Here is a 16,030-nt window from a genome sequence, read left to right as displayed (position 1 = left end):
TGTTTTTAATTTTCATAAATGATCTTGTTAATGGTCTTCATCCTCTTGTGCATCCTATTATTTTTGCTGATGACAGAAGATTTTTCATTGCTGCAGTAGACCTGCCATCTGCCACTTCCCTAGCTCAAGGCCTTCTTGATAAAGTAAAAGATTGGTGCTGGTCAAATGGTATGACTCTCAACACCCAAAAGAGTGCCATTGTACACTTCAGGACCCCTTATCGTATGAATGATGTAAGGGAGCCAATCATCCTGACTTATGGGAATGATGTTATACCGCAAGCTGCTATGGTGAAATTTCTTGTTGTGTATCTTGACTGTTTTCTCTCTTTTAAGCCTCATATAACTCACACCCGTTCGCTCATCCTCAGCCAGTATTCAATGTTGCACCGGGTTAACTCATGCCTTTCCCCAGATAGTATGCTTTCTCTTTATTATGCTTTGATTTTTAATTACCTTTGTTATTGGTGCTCTGTCTGGGATAATACTAATAAATCTCTTCTCTGCTAACTTCAAAGAGCCCAAAATAGGGCAATGAAGGCTACTTTTCTTCTCCCTCGGCTTTATCCTTCCTCTGATCTTTATAATGATACTGGAATAGCTCCGCTGGATCACATTGTGATTAAAATTAATCTTTATTTAGCGCAGTCTGCTTTTCTAGGTACACTTCCACCGCCTCTACAGCAATTTTTTTCACGGACAGGCTCAGGTAGGTACTCTACTTTTTTACGTAGTTCTTTTCGTAGATTTATTTTGCCCAAACGTTCATCTACAGCAGCCCAGAGGTCTCCTGTTTATAAATCAATTCAATTATGTAATTCAATCCCACCGGATGTCTCGTTATTTCTGTCTGCAAAGGCAGTTATTCGTCGTGTATTTCCAGTTTAGTAATTTCTCTCTCCTTCGTTTATTTTCCCTGTTTTCTCTTTTCTAGTATTTCTCCTTTTGTGTTTTCCCCTTATGTATCTTATTTATTTTTTTTTTTTATTTTTTTTTTATTTTTTTTACTGTATGGTATTGTTTATTTTCTTTAATCTTTATTTCATATATATTGTTTGATTTAGAGCAATATTTATGGTTGTTTTAGTACTTTATTATTGTGTTGTAAGGCCCACAACAAGCCAAACTTCTTGGGCCAAATAATTTTTCTTTATGTTTGTAATACAGTTTAGTATTAATAAAATGATTGATGATTGATGATTGATTTGATTTATTAAAGTTATAAAAGTAAAAACATTTATATTTGTTCAGTAAAGTGAAAATTATGTTCTGGCCTTGGGAAGGCGTAAGGGTTTTAAGCCCAACTTATGTTAATTTCTGCTCGTTTTGAGTTTGACTCGGTTATTTATTGTAATTTTTGTTCGTTTTGGGTTTCATTTATTTATCGATTCTGATTTACGGTAGTTTTCCACTTGGTAGATTATCTAGAGCTAGTATAGAAATATGTCTATAGAAATGAATTACATTTTTTTGCACAGTTAGCAGAGCACACTGAAGTCGAGGTAGCCTTAAACTTTGAATTGAAACGTTACAAATTGACCACTTCTTTCCGAAAAGAATTTCGGACTTTTATTCCGTGTTGATAAGAAAAGAGGGTCAAGGTGCAGCTTACTACATCCTGTAGTGAAAGGCACGGAAACCCTATGGTGAAGGTGCAGGTTTGTCCTCCATTATAAAACAACTTATTTCAGCAGATACAAAGAAGAAGCCCATTTGCGGCATTCTGTGGGACCCCAAGGTCCAGTACTAGTATCAGATCCCGCGAGTGGCAGTTTACGCTCGTCAAGTTCTGGCTGTACCGGCCACATGTGCCCCAGCTAAACGGCTTTTCAGCACGACAGGACTGATAGTGACTGCAAAAAGATCAATGGCTTCAGACAGAGTGAACAAACTCACTTTTGTTACATCAATTGTAACTGAAGTCATGTAACCGCTGATTTAAAATTGTTAGTGTTGTTAAGCCATGGTATCTGACTTGTATACAGTGTTTTTTCGATGTTGTTATTTGTTTTTTTTTTTCACTTCCTTTTTGTACGCATTTGATGAACAGGAGAAGATCTAACTTCAAATTTAAATATATACTCACACTAGCCGAAATCACTAATTAGAAGAGCATGAATAAACACGGTATTTTGTAGGAACACTGCGATGCTAAACATAAACACAACGTAGGTTTTCCAGGGTCTAGTGGCTAAAAATGAGAATTCTACTTGGTCTGATCGACGGTGAACATAAACACTTTCCGCACGGCCCAACAAATTCCTGTTTTGTCATATTGTTCTTGTATTTGTTTTTAGCCAACCATTTAAAAATGCTTACTAAAATCGAGGTTGAACGTGCTTGGTGAAGTGGAATTTTTATTATTATTTTTAATCAGAAAAATCGGCGCGCGGGGGCGCCCCCCCGGTCCAAAATTGGCGGCGCACCCCCCAAAAAAATTCGGCGCGCCAGCCGGCGTGCCGCCGCCGATACTGAATCACACATTCGTCGCCGTCATTTCGGCGTGGCGTGGCTTCGGGGACTACCTTCCCCCAATAGACAAAATAATTATCGATTCGAAAACCCAAATACTCGTCAAAACCAATATGGTGCAAGGATGGTATATAGGAATCCCAAAAATTTACCGACAGGAAACGCAAATCTTTCAAGCCAACGGCATTTGCAGTCGACGCCAGCACCCGGCACTGGTGCAAGAAATCCGAACTACCGTAAAAATACATGACAAAATCGACAAACAAATGTAAACCAATTTCTTAGAGATCCCAAGGGCACATCTAAATCCCTATTGCAGAAACCGACGTATGACATAAATTCGCTGGGAGAGCTGTCAGGCTCCTCAAAAGAATAAACCGGATCCTAAAGGGGCCCAGTATATTTTACGGGTCCAACCCAATAGAAGTACCGTCCTTTAGTGATAGTAATAATAAGTTACCTATATTTAATGATTTTTGTGTGGCAAATGTTTACTTTAAGGCTCTTATTGACTCTGGAGAAACGGTGAATTTAATAAACTCATATATATTTAATATGTTGCCTCCGCTTACTGGGTGAAGAAAAAATGTGAATATTTCCAATTAATCTAGGGTAACAGGGCATAACATGGGTACAAGAGGCTCAATCTATCTAAACGTAAAAAGGGATAATATAATTTTTCCGACAAGCTTTATAATATGCGACAATTTTCCGTATGAGGCCATCATCGGCGCAAATTTTTTAAGGTCTAATAGAGTATTATTAGACGTAGCGAACGAAAGGCTTGTGTACCCTGCAAATACCCCTTCCCCTACCTTAAGAAATTGTAACAGAGGTTACGAAGAGAATGTAACAGTAAATACAATTTCTGGCGGTATAATGTCGCAATCTTTTGAACCTCATGTCTCGCTACAAAGAGGACATGGCATAATCAGAAATTTGTTTACTTATTCTGGGAGACATTGCAGAAATGAAATAAATTTAAATAATAAGTGGATTGAATCTGAAAAAATAAAAATAGGAGATATGTGCCTATATAGGTCGAATAAAATCAAGGAAATAGTGGAATTATGGAAAAAAGCAGTAAACCCCAATGCAGTTCATGTGCAGCCAATGTTATTGGAGGATAGTGCCAGTCTAAATTTAATAGAGAATGAAAATAAAGAAAAATATTATGGATTTTCAATACGGAAAGTAAAATTCTCTCCCAAAACGATGCAAAGAATTCAAATATCACAGATGATTGAACCAGTGGATAGCAAATCCGAAATTTGGCTCGCGATCCTGTCAAATGAAATTCCTGAAAATCTGTTATACGAAGAACAAATTATATCTTACGACAAAGGAGAAGGTGTTATTTGGGTAACTAATAATCACGAAAATGATACAATTACAATAAGAAAGGGAACATGTCTAGTTCAAATCCAAATTATCTCGGAGATTGATTTAGATAGGTGGGAAAATTCCAAAAGAAACCCAGTTAACGACATTAAAACCACAAATAACAAAGATCCTCTAACGAAGTCGTAATTTTTAAACACGTTTAATATGGATAATACTACTACCTTGAGAAGTAAGAAAAAATTATGTAAATTATAATCGAATTTCAAAGATGTATTTTCCGCAATTCCGCATCCGAATATGACATCGGACTGATACCGTTTTATGAACATTCAATTCTAGCGGCCGGTAATCCTGTCGCGAAACAGCCATATCGTGTACCGTATTAGCACAAAGAGTGGTTAAAAAATAAAATTCATGAATTAGAAAAAATGAGATTATACGCCCCAGTATAAGTCCCTATTCCGCACCAGTGATCTTAGTACCAAAAACGAGTGGTGACTAGAGGCTTTTAGTAGACTATAGAGCCCTTAAGAACCAAGCAGTTAGTGATAAATTTTCTTTGCTAAGACTAGACGAAATCCTTGACTCTATTTCAAGTAAAAACAAAATTTTCACTTCTCTTGATCTTACCCAAGGCTACCACCAAGTGAAAATAGCCAAAAAAGATGTCTATAAAACTGCGTTTTCTACGGCTGAATGCGGTTCCTACGAATATTTAAGAGTACCTTTCGGACTTAAGACAAGTTCAAGCGCGCTATGTAGACCCTTATTACATCTATTAAGAGGATTAAAGATTATCATTCATTTTGTTGATGATGTCATATGCGTAGAAGAAAATACTGAACAACACTTAGCAACATTAGCTAATGTGTTCGAGAAATTCAGAGAGGGCAATTTAAAATGCCGGCCCGAAAAAGTAAATTTATTTCAACCTAAAATTAAATTTGTAGGAGTAGTGGTGACGCAAGGAGAGATATCCCCAGACCCAAACAAAATAAAATGTGTTGAAAACCTCAAACCCCCTAGAACTATGAAAGAATTAAGAGGAATTTTAGGTCTTACTGGTTACTTCAGAAAATTTGTGCGCAATTACGCCCAAATAGCAAAACCCCTCACGGAATTAACTAAAGGGAACTCCCAAAATGTTACCTGGTCCCAGGAAGCTCAAACTTCCCTAGACCTTCTCAAAAAGGCACTCACTTCGGCACCAATATTATCGCTACCTGATTTTGAAAACGGACAATTTGTGGTCACAACTGATGTTAGTTCAAAAGGCATTGGTGCTATTCTTTCGCAAATAATTCCCATAGGAAACCCTGGTCCTTTACAAGGACCCTCTAATAAAAAAAAATAGGAAAATTTATATTCTACTCGATTAGAACTCTATAAAAAGGCTAAAATAGTTCTTCCGTCACAGACTTAGAATTATTATCCATAATCCACCACTTGGACAAATTGAGACACTATTTAATCGGCAAAAAATATGGGCTACGTCGAAACCACAAATGCCTGCAATGCATGCTCACTTTTAAAAACCCCGCAGGAATTATAGCCAGATGAATGATGAAAATCCTAAATCCAAATTATTAATTTGGATATTTAAATGGTAAACGAAATGCAGCTTGTGACTTCTTGAGTAGAATCCCAGAAAATATGCCATCGGAAGCCGAGGAGAACAAAATTAACGCATTCAATACTAAGAGTAAACATAAATGTAAGAAAAACAAAGTAAAAAACACAGTAAAAGAAAATAAGGATAACCATTGTCCCTTGTCTTTAGAAAATATAAAAAGAAATAAGAAAAAGGACAAAATGTGTTTAGCACTTATTAATTATTTTGTGAATGATGATGTGCTAGAAGATAAATTCAAAACTCTTAGAAAAGAAATAGATAATTTTTATTATGATCTTGATGAAGAAATACTATGCAGAATCGTGACTGCCGAGGCAATAGAAACCAAACCTCAATAATACCTGTATTACCCCAAAACTTAATAATACCTGCCTTCGAATACTTTCATTCAGATATAGGTGAATATTAAGGAATAACGAAAACCTTTCATAAATTAAAACAATATTCTTATGTGCTGTCGAAGTTAACAAAACTTAAAGAATTTTTAATTAAAGGCGAAGCATGTAACTTAAGAAAAAAAACCAAGCTTATCCAAACCCCCCAATGGGAAGAGTCCCATTAGGGAAGGTTCCCCTTCGATATTGTCTCATTTGATTTATATGGAACCAGTGGAGGCTTACCTGTGTCCAAAATAGGCCATACTTGTATTCTTTCAGTTATAGATCACTTTTCCGGATTTACTTTTGCAAAAGCATTAAAGAATCAAGGTGCGTAGTCCACGAGTAAGGCGTTAGCGAAATTATTTTTAAAGTTTGGCATTCCAAACAAGGTTATAAGCGATAACGGAAGCAATTTTGTTTCTAAGGTAACAACAGATTTAATGAGTTTTCTTAACATAGAGAAATTGGGGACATCCCCTTATCATCCACAAGATAATGGTAAAATAGAAAATAGGCATAAAATATTTTCGATTGTATTAAGAATTTATAAAAAAGACAACAGGAATGACTGGGTTCAATTCTTACCTTATTTAACCAACATAATCAATACCGCTTATTCAGAAACAACCAAAGAAAACCCTTTTTATTTATTATTTTGTCGCAACTTCAGAATACCGTATCATGATATTGTTGAATACCAACAGTATTATAGGAGAACAAAGAATTATAAACAAGAGTTCATAATTTGAATGAGGAAAACCTACAAAATTGTAGAACAAAACCTGGAATAATTTAAAATAAGTCAAGGGTTAAGAAACCAATCAAAAGTCAAAGGTGCCTTAGACTTTAAGTTAGGAGATGGCGTCTACCTAAAAAATGAGGCAAAGACGGAAGGCAAAAAACTCCAATAAATATTCTGGACCGTATAGAATAGTCAAAAAGTATGATAACGATTTTACTTTTAAAATGGCGAACCCCATTAATGGAAGAACTTATAAGGCACATGTTAGCCAAATAAAAAGAGCCAAATACTCAAAAAGAGGCGTATTGCGACCCTCGTCTACCGATTTGTCAGACGCAGAAAACGAACCCCCCAAATCAATATTGGCTGAGCTAAAACCCTTTAATTTAAAGCAAAATTATTTTGAAAATAATAGTGATGAGGAAAATTTTGAAGAATTCTTAGCCATGAAAAACCTAGTTATTTCTAAAAAAAAATCCCTAATACAGTAAGAATAAAAACACCGAATAGTCCAAAAAGTTCATCATCGGAGAGCGCAGGAGAATTAGATTATACGATATCTCCGAAAACCCAATTTTTTCCTGATAGAATTTCGACCCCTTGTCCCCCCAAAAGATTTCCAGACGATATGGTTTCCCCACCAACCCCAATAGAGAGACCCCTGTCGCTACAGGAGGAATAGAACAGTGCTGTAGAAACTCCCGGTATTACCGTAGAGAAAACTCCTCCCAAACATTCAATTGAAATAAATCTGCGAGAAGCTACGGATTTAATAAACTTCCCCATAAAAACGATGCAGAGTAAGTCGCCTTTGAATCAAACACCCAAGGACGCCCAGGAAGGACAGTATCATGATATAACCGTGTCTAAGGCCTAGCCTAAGCAATGGATTTCATGGAGGGAAACACAAGTGCAAAAAAATGCCCCATCCCCCTGAAGACATAGCATTTAAACAATGAAGGAACACTGCAAAAACTGTTGATTCGTGTCAGAGTTCCCAAGAATCTTTCAAATCTCCTGAGTTGAAAACTCAAAGCGAAGATTTAGAGAATAAACCCTCGACTTCCAGAGGAGTAGAAATTTACGAAGGAAGGGACGTGATACCTCAAAAACGAGAAGTGCCACTTCTAAAAGTTCTAATACGGAATCATCAGAAAACAGTTCCGAAGAGTATTACGGCAAATCAGACCACATGGTAGTTAAAGAAACAGAAAAATCAAAACTGACTTCAGCGGTCTCGCATGCAAAAGAAAAAAAACTAAAAGGTCTAGAAATTTTGAAAAAACAATACAAAAAATTCGATCTTGTATCGCTAGCGAAACCGAAAAATAAAAAACCGCAAGAAGTCGAGGAGAAAGTAACGACACAATCGGGTAGAACGGTAGAAAATCCGATAGATGGAATTACCCTTAGTCAGTACAGGATTAAGAGATTTTTTAATGGACAGGCGTCATAAAGGAATAATAATTAAAAAATTTTTAGCTCACAAGCAAATAAGGAAGACTTAAACAGCCTGAGGGAAAATGTAAAAAAGTTGAATAATGCCATGAACGTAACATTACACGTTCAGAAGATACAAGCCAGTATAGCAAATTACCAGAGAGATAAAGTTCAAATGATATCTAAGAAAATCTTAAAAACTGTAAACGTAATGAATTATTTAAGGAACGAAGTGGATCGCGTGGTGACAGACGCAAGCCTTACCAGGTATCACTCGATATAATTACCATATCATTACTAAATCTAGTGACAGATTTTAGTAAGCCTAAATACACATTATTTGCCCACACTGAAAGAAACTTTTCTTACAACGTAGTAGATCTTTATAACATAAAAAGTATGTTAGATTAAATATAAACAGACCTATAGTTTGGTTTATATTTACACGTAGAGCCGGAAGCATCCAATTTATTTCTTTATTATATAAAAGTAAAAGTCCACATCACGGAACTAAATTTACGATTATTTGCAGTAGTAACAATTCCATTGATAAACCAACAATCCGTATACGACTTGTACAAAATCTCGACCTTCCCTGCTAATATAAAGAAGACAAATTCATTTATGACTATCACGCCTGAAGCAGAATATTTACTTGTTGATCAAGATAGACGAAAATATGCCCTAGCTAATCCGCAAGACTTATACGAGTGCGTATTATTCAAAAATCTAGCACGCTAGATTACTTTACCTATTTGCAACGTCAACTCCGGATCCTGTGTGTCAAACATATTTTTAAAGTACACCCAATTGGAAAAAATACCTAATTCGTTCTACGCCTTGACTGGAAGTACTAAACGAGAAATATTTATACACCTTAGATATGATCTTTGGTTATTTTCTGTTTCAAAAGAAACTGTTGGAACTTTGTCTTGTTATAATAATACTGAAAGAATCGATCCAAGTTACAGGACCGAATTGCTATTACAAGATGTGGGCACGATAACAATAGAACAAGGATGTCGACCTGTAACTAAAGAGACGACCGTTCAAACGCCGTTAATAACAACGAGCACAAATATAATAAGTCCTAAAATAATCAATTTTAAGGCAATTAACCTGTCGTACGCTATTCCCAATATAGAAAGTGAAAAAAGGAAAACCTCAATATGGTCCAAAATAGAAAAGAATAAAGGGACATTACCGCTTACAAAAATAAGAGAAGCATTAGACTCCCAGATCCCAATATTTACTAATGAAGACGAGAGATTAACGTACGTAGATAATAGATACGGATTATTCTCAACCAATATGTAGTGGAACATTCTACTGACCGTATGTTTCGTATTCGCGATTTCCTTGACTCTGAGATCCTTACTAACTTTTAATTATGGAAGAATCTTGAGACCAAAAAGGCAAGACCCAAAAGGAGAACACGGTGAAGTGGCTTATATACAAATGTTAAACCCAGAGCCCAATGAAAACGCCTAAGCCAACAGATAGAGAAGGAATCAGAGAACGAGTGGGTATAGAGGTCTCCACTCGTCCTTACTGTGTCTTTCTTTCTCCATGTAAGTGTCGTTTACATAAAACCGTGCACTTACGACGCTGCAACATGCGTTTCTTAAACAGCACGGAAGTGCGTGAACAATGAAGGCATGAAATATGTTGTAAACTGAGACCTCAAACTTAATGATGCAGAGTAACTTACGTTTAAATGGTTATTTTAAATATAATGTAGAATTAAATAAGTGTTAAAGGAAATTAAAATAAAGTGTGTGTAATAACGTATACTAAGGGGCATAATAAGAGGAGTTACTTAAAGTTAAAGGAATTAATCTCTTATATCGTCGTTATTCTATAACAATTAGAAGAAATTTATATGTTTTAGTTTTTGCAATGGAAATTTTTTATATATCAATCCAAGATGATAACAATGTCGTTTTGATCAAATCAATATGTGCGTATAAATATTAGTGTATTTGTTTAATATTGTCTTGTAGCGTAAAATTCATGTACCCAATCGTATTACCTATTATGTATTATGACTACTCGTTTTAAAGAACGTGTGATTCTGCCTCTTTATTTTTATTGCAGGAATTGGAATCACCTATCGGAAATCATTCATTACAACACGTAGTCCAGTGCAGATACAACCTAGTAGTATCTATTTTCATCATCCCTCAGTCAACGAAGAGTACTCACCATAAATTACAGGCAACGAAGCTAGGATGAAAATCACGCTTATCTTTTTGATCGTTGTCCCTCGATCACAAACCATATTATGTATCAGGTAAAACTATCTAATAAATCCCAGTATCCAGTGCATTATCAAACTATATAAACACAACAACCCCAATAACCCATCGACCTGTACAATATATAAGTATATAAATATCATTATTGATAATCCTGATGAACCCGTGCACCATATAACTGTATATTTATGACACTTCATGATCCCAAGTTATTTACGTGTCGCAGATGCACGTATTGAATCCCTTTCGGCCTTTTCTCGGAACCCATCCTATGACCTCTATCAAATGAGAAAAATTTCCTATGTCTGTTATCCCATAAATGTCACGATATAAATTCTGAAACACAGACCTGGAAATTAACCAGTGAACTGCAGAAACCAAAGTAACCCCAGTGACTAACCCCTCAGTGACAATATAATCCTCCCAAAAGTTAAAAACAGTATATTGAAGGAGCTACTAAAGTTTGATGTCGACCCATTCTAAATCCAAACATCAATTCCCCTGTGATTAACCAAGGAATCACCGCAAAAGCTAATAGATGCAAGCCATGCACGAACAATTTTATAAGAGAACTTAACCTCTAAGTGCACGAACGAACAATTTTATACGAGAATTATATTCTCTATGTACTTTAAAATATCCCAAGGAAGATATGCTGAGAAGAAAATTAACCCATCTAGCACCAACGTGATCCCAGTGTTCAACCCCTTAACGATAAAGCACCTCATAAACTCTCCAAAACAGGATGTGAGATTCAACTCTGAAATCAATATTCCATACACCTATACCTAGGAGTATCAATATTTGTTTGACAATTAGGAAAAGCGTTTTGTCCAAGATGAACATAACCATGCTCAAGCTATTCTGTGAAGAAACTATATTGTAAGTGTATTAAAATTTTTTTCCAAGACGAAAGGAGTGAAGGACCATAATTTACAACAGAAGGAATGAGTACATTAAGAGACACGTGAGGTGGTGAAATAGGTGTGGATTTACACATGTCACATTTTAATAGTTTTGATAAATTAACAACTCCAATAACTTATTATCAGAATTATATAACGAAGAAACCAAGTGAAATATTTTAATGATTACCAGTGAACTTAGTGAACATATTATTATATGTTTTAAGTCGTTCATATATATATATATATATATATATATATATATATATATATATATATATATATATATATATATATATATATATATATATATATATATATATATATATATATATATATATATATATAATAATATATATATATATATATAATATATATATATATATATATATATATATATATATATATATATATATATATATATATATATATATATATATATATATATATATATATATATATATATATTGCTAGTTACTTAGATAGAGTTAATGTAAAATTCTTGTTTTTCCCCATTAATTTAGTATAAATAAGAAGCATAATTATCCTATAGTTAGCAAAGGATGAAAACTTATAATAGGTGAAATTTCAAAACAATCCTTTGTAATAGTGTAGTTTTCCAAGCAACATAAAACATTTCCCATGAAAATGTTTAATACCGTTTGAAATTTAGGAGCCATCACTGTTAGATGTAGAAAAAAATCTTTAGTATATTAGCTAGGCTATAACCATAGATAATCTTAGTCTGGTAGAGGTACTTTAGAAAGGGATATATAATAAAATAAGAAAAGTAATAGAGAAAATTTTTAAGCGCTCCTGATTAAGCTTAGTAGAATTATACAATAATACAATGTCAATTAAAATTATGTAGGACAAATAGTAAATAAATCGCGAATATTTCAAAAACACAAGGGCAAGCAACCCCTAATGACGGGACGTCATTAAATAATGGGATGGGTAATATGTACCGTGAGTAATACGTGATATATTTAAAATACAAAAAAATAAAATTATTTCTTTCTAAGGATACTTCCGACATAAATTAAACTCCCCCTAATTAAGCTTAAATCCCGTTTCAAATTTGAGTCTAAATTCTTAATCAGCAAAAGAGAAACTGCATTTTATTCTCAGCCAAACATCGGCGCTAATCAAGGGAGACGGTTTTGAATTTCGCGAAGATACTTGGCAATAAAAAATCACGAGATACAAAGTTCACAGGAAGTTTAAGTTATTCTCCGAAGGATGAATGTTTAATCATCAAAATATCGAAAATAAATTATTGGATGGGCAGTTAGCATAATGAGTTTAGTTTGCAAACGTAATTACAAGGTACTGGGCCCTCCACAGGAGTTGAGCCAATCGTGAAATAGTTCTTAGTGCGCAGAATCAAGACTAGCGTCTTATAGTGTTGGAAAAGTGTTTTTCGAGTCATTCAGGCAATTATTATTATTCAGAACCCAGGCATTATGATTACAGACATTATGTTCCTACCGAAGTGAAGCCTTGCTCATATATGTACGTTGTTGTACACCTTAAATATAAGTCACAATAAAACTATTACTTTTCTATTTGTGTTTGTTCTTATATGCCTGTATCTCATTGCAAAGTAGATAACTAGTTCAATTGTACTCCATAGGCAGCGCTCCCATGGAATCTGATAACCCTACGAAGAATGATTACGCTTCTGGATTAACGGCTCACCGGCCTAATTAATCACCTCACAAGGAAATTCAAATTTATTATTTAATCTTTATTATTTTCTCTCATAGAGAGTGGCGCGGTCACCCATTTATCTTACTCCCCCTTACAAGTGGTGTAATCTTTAGCGGTACAAGTTTATATCGACTGAGCGGCTCAAGGTAAAACCTAAGCGGCACAAGGAGAGCAATTCCATAACGGTGCAGTTGGCGTGATCCCTAATAATACAGCTTGAATCCTTAATGGCAGAAGAGACACGGTCACCAGTGGTACAGGGCCAACACACAAAAAATCCCCCCGGCAGACCAGGATTTCTAAGTAGTACAAAAACGGTACAGTATTAAAACAAACAAGCGTGTTAAAATAGAGGTTACGGTTTGGTATATCAAACATATCAATTACGAGGGCAGGTATAAAACCTCCTATTCAGTAGATATGACTCTTCAAATACAAAAAGTGGATAGAACCCTGTTAAAGAGGACCTTTAGAAACAATATAACTCATATTTTTAAACATTGCTGTATATACCCGGGATTTTGTTATGGACGGAAGGCTCACCAAAACATTAAGGCGTATATGATAGTTTATGATGTATTCAAGGCTTATATGAATTTATGATTTTTGGGCATGGAGTTTCCATCTCCAGCACCCTTGTATACATACCTCACTCTTATCACCTTTCTTATGCAGTGGTTTAATTAGGGTTTTCCCAAAATCGCTAGGTACTTCTCCTTTTTCAAAAATCATATTCATAATTTTCAGTAGCTTACCCCCGTGTTGAGGGTAAAAAAATCTACCCCAATCCCGAAAAACAAATCCAAGGTATGCCTTTGATTATAGATTTTAATTTCTGTTCGTTTTGGTTTCAATTTATCCACTCACAGACAATTCTGTTCGTATTAAGTTCAAATTGTTAAAAGATCAATTAAAAAGAAAAATCTTTTCCACAAAAGCAGTTTCTTAAAGAAAATTAATGGCTACATTGAACCAAAGACGACCAGAAATAAAGTCAAACAAAATTCAAGCGTACAATATTCTAAATTCAAGCGTACAATAATAGGAGGCATGAAAAACATGAGATAATAGGACACTTTTTATATGAACAACAAGTAGAAAAATAGAGAAATTTTTCATATAAGAAACAATTTCCCTATTGTTCTACTTGTTGTTTATGATGGAAAGGCAGTGTGGTTTGGCCTACAAATGGACTTTTCCCTGCTTTCAATCCCCCCCCTCCTGCTGACTCAACATGTACCCATTATCAGTGCAGACATCTTTAAGTGCATGTCTTAAAATAATATTTGCAGATTTAAGCACATAGAAATAGCTATATATAGGAAGTGCAAGGGAAAATCTTGACGGGAACAGCAGTCTGGAATAACGGTCTGCAAATGTACTTTTTTCTGTTTTCGAACATTCATCCAGTTCTGGTTCAACTATTGCCCATTATCAGCAGGGGCTTCCCAAGGGGGGGTTACTTTTTAGTAGAAAATAGGAAAAATATGTTTTTTTACCAAGATCATTCTCCTAAAAAGTCTAAGGAATATCATAATTGTTGCTAGATGAATTGATAGATCTGAAATTGGTGAATCCAATAATATAAGCAAGTTTTGGTTTTATTACAAGTTACAGCAGCAGGCTTGTTGCAAACCGCACCTTTCACAGGGAACATAAACCTTAAGTAGTGGATTCTGAATTTGCATCAAGAGTGTAGAAACATACTTTGTAGAGTTGTGTAGAGATATCATGGTTCTTGCTTGGTGAATTGATAGATATGAAACTGATGAAACCAAAAACATAAGTAGATTAGTTTTATTTCAAGTTACAGCTGCAGACTTGTTGCAAACCGCACCTTTCACACTGAACATAAACCTTAAGCATTGGATTCTGAATCTTGCATAAAGAGTGTAGAAACATAATTTACAAAGATATATAGGGGCGCAGGTCGAGGAACAGCCGAGATAACATACACATATGGATGGAGCTAACCTTACAAATGTGAATTCGTATCAAATAAAGAAATTGAAATGTGGGACCTCCAAGAAATCATCTAGATGCTGGAAACCCTTGTAAGGATGATTTTAGTTCCACTGCTATCTTTGCCAAACTGCAGTTTTCTAAAGCTAAAATAAGTTGAAACATCCAAGTCTAAATTTTCAAACAATAAGCAACACTGCGCCCTCGCAACCCTTTCAAGGATCATCTTAAACTTACACCTACCACTGTTCTATCCTGTAGTTTTCCAAAACCTATATTGGAATAACTGGCTTCATTTGAAAAATCTTCTAACGCAGTATCAGCTGAAAAGACTTTCATTGGATTCAAAACACAGCATTTAGGGATATAAAATGCTTTCTAGGAGCTGTTTGCCTCTTGGGCATCAACATCTGTGATATTTTTTTTCTTGAGTCACTCATACGAAAAGAAACCAGTCCTTCTATCATAGGAGGCCATGATAATTAATTATATAGAGATACCTGTGAAAAGCCTGCTTCGTGACTAGCATTTATTCAATTGAAGCTTTAAAATCCAAAATATAAGAAAATGTAAGAAGCATGAAACTAAAAATAAATTCTTGTGTAGTTACTCCACAGAGCTAAATTATGAATAATAAAGATTGCCGAGTACATTATTAGAAGGAGAATTTGTAAGTTATCCCATTGAAATGTTACTATTCCACATCCCACGAATCTAAATTTCGTCTTATTTCTTTAAGCTCTGGGCTACTATTACTGCACGAGACTAATTTCTAAGTCCGCTCATAGCATAAAAATCTGACCGTTTAGAGCTCCTAGATTAGCTGTACTTATTCATATAGCTTAAGTTTGTACATATTTCTTCAATGTGGTCGTCGTATATGTAGCAGTGACAGAATACTCCCTAAAGCCTCCATTGCCATATCCCCTAGAACAGTCCTCAAAGACAATTATAAAGCTAAAATCAGTCAGAAGATAATAAATTTGTTAGCTTTCTAGGTGGCTGTATATTCCTCTATTCTGGGAAAAATTACGAGTTACGGAGATAATGTGTGGAGATTCACTTTGACTGTCTATCCCTTTGAAGGAGGTCTTTGTGACCATCTTAAGTGTGCAAACTTGTAAATAATTTGCCGATCTTTACTTCTTCATCTTTACTACTACTATTTTGCAGCTCACTGCA

The sequence above is a fragment of the Artemia sp. Qi Xiang Cuo genome, chromosome 4 (genome assembly GCF_049724085.1).
Source record: "Artemia sp. Qi Xiang Cuo chromosome 4, ASM4972408v1, whole genome shotgun sequence".
NCBI classification, from domain to species: Eukaryota; Metazoa; Arthropoda; class Branchiopoda; order Anostraca; family Artemiidae; genus Artemia; species Artemia sp. Qi Xiang Cuo.
This window is presented reverse-complemented; position numbering follows the sequence as displayed.